Genomic DNA, 8,165 nt, shown 5'->3' on the forward strand with positions numbered 1-8,165 from the left:
CTTCTTCTTCTTCTTCTTCTTCCTCATTTTCTCATCAAACAGTATGGAAGAACGCTCTCTCTCTCTCTCTCTCTCTCTCTCTCTCTCTCTCTCTCTCTCTCTTCTTCTTCTTCTTCTTCTTCTTCATTTTCTCATCAAACAGTATGGAAGAACATTCTCTCTCTCCCTCTCTCTCTCTCTCTCTCTCTCTCTCTCTCTCTCTCTCTCTCTCTCTCTCTCTCTCTTCTTCTTCTTCTTCTTCTTCTTCTTCTTCTTCTTCTTCTTCTTCTTATCAAGCAGTATGAAAGAACGTTGTGTGAATCAATAGGTTACTGATTAAAAAAAAAAAAAAAATTTGACTTCTTTGCTTCGCCATGTCGAAGACCGCTCCAGCCGAGAAATGCACCAAGGCTATAAGAGCTAGTCAAAACTAAGACTCGTTTTCTACCCTCTCTTAGATTATCGCTATTCGCTGACGAGGCAAGGAAGCGCTTGCATAGGTATTTAAGTTATTGCTCTTACTCGTTAGGTTTCATTAATATAAAAAAAAAAACTTTTCAAAATATGTTCTATTCACTCAGCGAGAGGTTGTAAACAATCTATAACTTTATAACTTTCAAAAATAAAGTTGTTTAGGATGACTTCTTAGCTTTTTTTTTTTTTATAATTAGCCATTGGAATTATATACATAGCTATTATCTATTATCTTTATTATGTTTCTTCTGAAAGAAAAATTAAGGATTTTTTTAAGTTTTTCTTTGTATGAAATTACTTTTTTTAGAAAAAAAGTTATCTATCAATTGTAATTTTGTCTACAGGTTTTTCTATTGAGCAAAATTACCTTAGAGAACAAGTTTGTATACTTTTTTAGCTAATCTATTGTAATTCTGTCTACTTCTCTGCGTATCAATTGTAATTTTATCTACTTTTTTATCTATCAATTGGAATTTTATCTACTTTTTTAGTCTATCAATCGTAATTTTGTCTACTTTTTATCTATCAATTGTAATTTTGTCTACTTTTTATCTATCAATTGTTATTTTGTCTACTTTTTTGTCAATCAAATGTAATTTTGTCTACTTTTTCTCGATCAATTGTAATTTTGTCTACTTTTAATCTACCAACTGTAATTTTGCCTACTTTTTTAGTCTATCAATCGTAATTTTTTCTACTTTTTATCTATCAATCGTAATTTTAACTACTTTTTATCAATCAATTGTAATTTTATCTACTTTTTTTGTCAATCAATTGTAATTTTATCTACTTTTTTGTCTATCAATTGTAATTTCAATGGCGTGAAATTAATCTTCAAACACTAAACGAAGACAAATACTCGCAAAGGTTCAAACAATGTTTATGAATATCACATAAAAACTAAAAAACAAATAAAATATTCAATAAAGTCCAAAAATTTGTTTTGAATATATCCTTTTTTTAATGAGTTGTTTATTAAGGTTATTATAAATCCAACCTAGAATAGTACAGAGTCTTCAATTTATAATCTTAATTTGTTCCAAGAAGCTGTTTGTAAATTGAATTTTTTTCAAGTTTTGGCCTTGGGCAGGCCTATGATTTGCAACTATACTTTTTTAATGAATTGTTTATAGAGATTATTATAAATCCAAACTAGAATAGGACAGAAGCTCCTCAATTTATAATCTTAATTGGTTCCAAGAAGCTGTTTGTAAATTGAATTATTTTAAATTTTTTGGCCTTGGGTAGGCATATGATTTCCAACTATACTTTTTAATGAATTGTTTATAGAGATTATGATAAATCCAAACTAGAATAGGACAAAAGATCCTCAATTTATAATCTTAATTGGTTCCAAGAAGCTGTTTGTAAATTGAATTATTTTAAATTTTTTGGCCTTGGGTAGGCATATGATTTGCAACTATACTTTTTTAATGAATTGTTTATAGAGATTATGATAAATCCAAACTAGAATAGGACAAAAGATCCTCAATTTATAATCTTAATTGGTTCCAAGAAGCTGTTTGTAAATTGAATTATTTTTGTAAAGATTTTTTTAAAAGTTTTGGCGTTGTGTAGGCCTATGATACCCAGCTATAAGAGTCAATAAATATTATTATTATTATTATTATTATTATTATTATTATTATTACTTGCTAAGCTACAACACTAGTTGGAAAAGCAAGATGCTATAAGCCCAGGGGCTCCAACAGGGAAAATAGCTCAGTGAGGAAAGGAAACAAGGATGAACAGAATATTTCAAGAAGAGCAACAATATTAAAATAAACATCACTTGATAAACTATAAAAAACTTTAACAAAACAAGAGGAAGAGAAATAAGATATAAGATAGAACAGTGTTTCTGAGTATACCCTCAAGCAAGAGAACCATAGCGAAAGTCTCTTCTACTCTAGCAAAGAGGAAAGTGGCCACTGAACAATTACAGTGCAGTTTATATATATATATATATATATATATATATATATATATATATATATATATATATATATCATTATTTTTATTTACTAGATAAACTACAACCCTAGTTGGAAAAAAGCAATATGCTATAAGCCTAAGGGCTCCAACAAGGAAAAATGGCCCAGTTAGGAAAGGAAACAAGGAAATAAATAAACTACAAAAGAAGTACTAACAATTAAAATTAAATATTTCAAGATCATTAAAAACATTGAATTAGATCTATCATATATAAACTATAAAAACTTCAAAAAAATATGAATACTTACATATGGTTTCAGATTATTGAAACCTAGAGATATGTATACTTTACACTCTAGAGTCTAGAGCATTTAGATATGCGGCCCCGAGACTATATAATAAGCTCCCACGAGACATCGGAAAGACTGAAGATATTAAGACTTTCAAGAGGAAATTGAAGACTTTCTTGTTCTCTGAGTGCTTTAATAGTGTGGATTCTATAATAAACGAGCAATATGCAGTGGGAAATGTTGAATGCTTTCGAACGAACGTGATAAAATGGCTGTGGAGGTCCTGTAGAGAGTAGGGTTCCCCTGCTGTACACTGTTAAAAATGTGCATTAAAAAAAAAAAGAGTAAATGTCTGGCAATATTCCAGGATTTTTACCGTGTTCTAAATAGATATATTGACGTAAAGGAGTGATATTACGGTCACCAACCTGTAAAAGATAATCACAAAGTAGGGTAGAAATTACGGTCGCCTGTATTTTACTGACGTAAAGGAGTGATATTATGATCACCAACCCGTAAAATATATTAACAAAATAAGGTAAAATTACGGTGGCCTATATTTTACTGAAATACGGCTGAGAACAGCATACTTTTACGGAGAATTTCAGATTAAAATGATGTTTTTTTAAACAGTGCATAGGACCAGAAAAAAACACCCTCAAAGTAAAGTAAGAATTCGTCACAATAGCTTGCAAATCCTAAAGATAGTTTTAAATAGGACCCACTAAGTGGGTCCTGGATTTACGGGCCGCCCTAGCGCAAGAGCCCGTGTTGTGCTATAGGCAAGGCGTTCTTAAACGAACGAACTAACGGGTCCTAGTTTTAGGTATCTATGCAATTCTAAAATCTGAATATTTGCAAGTGCCAATGTTCAAGATAGGAAAACTCTAGTTCTAAATGTCCTTGCAATCTAGTTAGTTAGTTGGGGATTTATTTTGCAAAGTGCAAGACATGGGCTCTTGATGTTGACCGGCCCGTAGATTGCATTGCAATCGATTTAGGATCAACGTTCTAGAGCTGGTTTAAAATATATACACACGCACATACACACACACGCAGATTAGTTCTCCATACTTTCAATTAAGCTCCACAAGGCACTAGAAGAGTTGGAAGACCCAGACATACATGGCTGAGGACTATGAAACATGAAGAAGGAGATGATGAATGGAGAAGTATTGATTTAAAGGCTCAAGGTGAGACAGTGAGACAGCTGGTGAAATCTAACCGAGGCCCTTTGTGTCTATAGGCATGGGAGGAGATGATTATATATATATGTATATATATATATATATATATATATATATATATACATACATACATATATATACACACACACACACACACACACATATATATATATATATATATATATATATATATGTGTGTGTGTGTGTGTGTGTGTGTATACATACAGTATATATACATACATTATATTCATATATACACACACACACACACACACACATATGTAATGATTAGAATAGTAATATTACATGTTTAAAACAAATGACGTAATATGTCATGTTGGTTGGAAGAGCTGGCCGTGAGATTTGCTATGGTCAACTCAAATTGTGTACAGGATGTAAGATGCTAAGTTGTCATTCTTTCTTAGTGTCAACACATTAACTCTTCGTGTGAAAGTTTGTGACGTCACCGGATGCAGGTGTCTTCCGATTCCGTCACGTGTCTAAAGTAAACCAAGCATACGATATTTGGGATATCAGTAATTTGTTCAGTTCTTATCTAAACTTCACCAGAATTGGTCATGTGGACCAACACAGCTTCCTCCAGTGATGGAGATGTTTAACTCAGTTGTTTATGTACAATAAAACTTAGAAAACCACCAAGATGTGTTCAATAAACCATCTAAATACATCTGAAAACAACTCATACTCAAATGTGTGCTTAAGACAGTAGCACACCAATAAATGGTGGCAGCGCTTAAACTCAAAGACAGCGGTTATACTCTAAGAATTAGAGAAATATCTTCAAGACTTCAAAAATAAATAGCTGTAAAACCAGAGATATATCTTCAAGACTTCAACATAAAAGCTGTAATACCTGATAAAGATCTTCAAGAACTCAGAACTATCTACAAATATCTACAATTTTGACTGAGTCCAACGAAAATGCTAACACCAACATATGTTAGTATACAAATAGAATCTTCAATCAACATCCTAGGAAACCCAAGGACTGGCATTCAACTATTGCAAAACATATCCAGGAAGACCTACATTCTACAAGAAACTAGAACGAGACATCGCTAACAAAACATCAAGAGAGAGAGAGAGAGAGACGACTCGACTACATATAAAGCTAAGTACAAAGATTTTGTATTCATTTCAGTTTGTGCAGTGAAGTGTAGTTATCACAAGTCGTTAGTCAAATATTACTGGGGTGAGTGAATTCCTAAACTTTGTTATAAGAAACTCCGAATTCTCATTTAGAATTTTTCTTTCTTAGTGCTAATTCTCATTTAGAATTTTTCTTTCTTTGTGCTAATTCCTTTTTCTTTCATAAACTCTTGGGGGGAAATGTATTGGGATTAGTAACATTGTTGGGGGAATTTTATTATACATATGCGTTTACGCAGTGGGCGTCTGTACTCATATAGATATTTTGATAGGATTGAAAGGGGTCAAAGAGATAGAAAAAAAAAGAATACAGCAGTCATGGCTCCTCCTGTCAGCCCTACCCCTGGACCTAGTGGTGTAGGCCAGGCTAATCCTCCTCCAATTGTGACGCTTGTAAATGCCAGGTCAGCAATCCTTCCTTTTCAAGGCCGTGTCAACGGGTTCTTGCCACAAAATGTGGAGTCATGGATTTCATCCGTTGATGCCCATTTAAATGCCAAACAAATCGTAGATCCTTTTGTACAATTACAAGAAGCTAAAAGTTTTATAGATTTTTCTAAGGGGGATGCGAGTGCGTATTTAAGAGGTGTTTCATTTCAGGAAGCAGTTACTTGGGATGATTTCAAAGTTAGGTTACGCGCGATCTATGGGGGTGAAGAAGCTTTGGATGTAGTGTTAACGTTACGAAATACACTTAATCAAGCCACTATGAATCGGCTTAATGTTGTTGAGAGAGCAGCTCTCATAGCTGATAGGCTTAACGAATATCAGGACATTTTAGGTAATTCCACTTGGGTTACTAACGATAATATCTCCGTGAAAGATTTTTTACGATTAATGTATTTAACTTGCATGACACTTATGTTGCCTGAAGCTTTAGTGCGGTGCTTTGATAAGAAGTTAATGCCTGCAAGTACGGAATTGGATGTCTATAAACAGATAAAGAAGCACATGTCCAAGTGTCCAGATCTCGATCCCGTGTTAACTCAAGTTTTTGCTAAGAATGAAACAAAACCACAAACAGTGAACGTAATTAATAATCCAGTAGCGGGAGTGACGTGTTACAACTGCAAACGTCAAGGTCACATAAGCGCAGACTGTAGAACGAAATTTTGTTCAGTTCACAACACAGGATCACATTCTTATAGTCAATGTTACGCGCGTAAGACACAACAATATCCTAGAAATACACAGTCAATTCCACAGTCAGTTCCATATGGAAATAAAAAGAAAAATCCTCATTTTAACAATAAGAAGAAACAACAAAATGTCAATGCAGTTCAGAGTCCGAAACAAACAAACACTTCTTCAAATATCGCTGAGCCTGGGCCGTCAAACCAGACCTCGCAAAGTCAGCCTAATTTTCAGAATGTGCAGAACAAAGCAAATACCACATAGTTAACTCTAGAGGGGAAGAGAGTGATGTTGGGTCAAGGTCATTTATGTCAACATCAATAGTATTGAATAATCAATTTAATGTTTTATCAGATAATTGTGAGACAATAGATTTTCCTATGAAACACACGGCCGAATTAAGTAAAACAGTGCATGCTCCCGTAGATTTGCAACGAATTCATACAATAATAAGCCAAAATGAGTTACGGCCAACCTTATATGCTGTAAATTTAGAACACAAATCCTTTACGTTATTTTTTGACTCTGGTAGTCCACGTAATATTATGGATTTGAAGACGCATCATTTGTTGTTTTCGAACTTTCCGATTGAAAAATCAGGAATCAGACTTTCAGGTATAGGAAATAATGAATTAAACGTCATAGGCATAACTCATATTCAGTTCAGAGTCGGTAATCGCACGTTTGCCGATACATTTGTTGTTGTGAAAAACATTAATATGTATCCAGCTGTAATTATAGGATACCCATCTATGGGAAATCAAAACATTATCTTAGCTCCTGCAAAGCACGGCGTGTATATCAAAGGGAAATTCTATAAGTCTTCTAATACTTTAAAGTCTGTTTTGGATAATAAGGAGACGACAAATGTAACCGTAACGTACGTTGAAGAACCAATAACTTGTCTCACTAATAAAGAAATAATACACGCGACCCAGCAGAATTCTCGTTCACCCGTAATATCATCTTGCACGCAATATATCGAACCAAACATACCTTCGAATTTAATAGTGCAAATAAAGAAAACACTACCGGGATCTGAAATATTAATCCTTTCCGATACTTTGAAAACCAACGGATTGTCTGTCACACAAGCTATTTATACAGTAGGCTCACATCAGCAATGTAATATCGAAGTCTGTAATCATTTAAATAACACTTTAGTAATTCACAAAAATCAACATATCTTGGATGTAGAAGTTTATAAACATCGTATTCTTACCGTTGCTGAAATCAATCACTCTCAATCAGTTGCGGATGAATCCCTTTTACGATCTATTAAAAATAAAATCAGTAAGGACATTCAAGACGAAGAAATTCAGCAGAAAATTTTTGAACTTTTAAATAAATATACAGATGTCTTTTCCACTACGGATGGATCCTTAGGGAAAACAGATGTGATCGAGCATCAAATAAGGTTAAAAGACAAACAGAAAATTATATATGTACCCTCGTACAGACTCCCTATGAAATTCCAGAATGAAATAAATGATGAAGTAGGTAAAATGTTAGAGGAAGGAGTCATTAGAAAATCAAATAGCCCTTATAATTTTCCTTTAATAGTTGTACCGAAAAAAGATCGAACATGGCGTATCTGTGTCGACTTTCGTCGTCTAAACGAGGAAACGATCCCTGATCGATTCCCAGTGCCATGTACTGACGATATTTTGTCTTTGTTAGGTCAGAATAAATATTTTACCAGTTTGGACTTACTTAAAGGCTTTCACCAGATATCATTAGAAGAAGATAGTATCCCATACACAGCCTTCAGCACAGCCAGGGGACATTATGAATTTTTACGGATGCCTTTTGGTTTACGTTGTGCTCCTATAACATTTACAAGAATGATTAACATAGTGTTTGGAGACTTGTTAGGGGATATATTGCATGCCTATATGGATGATCTTGTAATCTTTTCCAACACCTTAGAAGAACATCTACGTAAGTTAGAACTAGTACTACAGAGATTAAGACAACATAACTTAAGGGTAAAGAT

Source organism: Palaemon carinicauda, chromosome 14, assembly GCF_036898095.1.
Source record: "Palaemon carinicauda isolate YSFRI2023 chromosome 14, ASM3689809v2, whole genome shotgun sequence".
Lineage (NCBI taxonomy): Eukaryota > Metazoa > Arthropoda > Malacostraca > Decapoda > Palaemonidae > Palaemon > Palaemon carinicauda.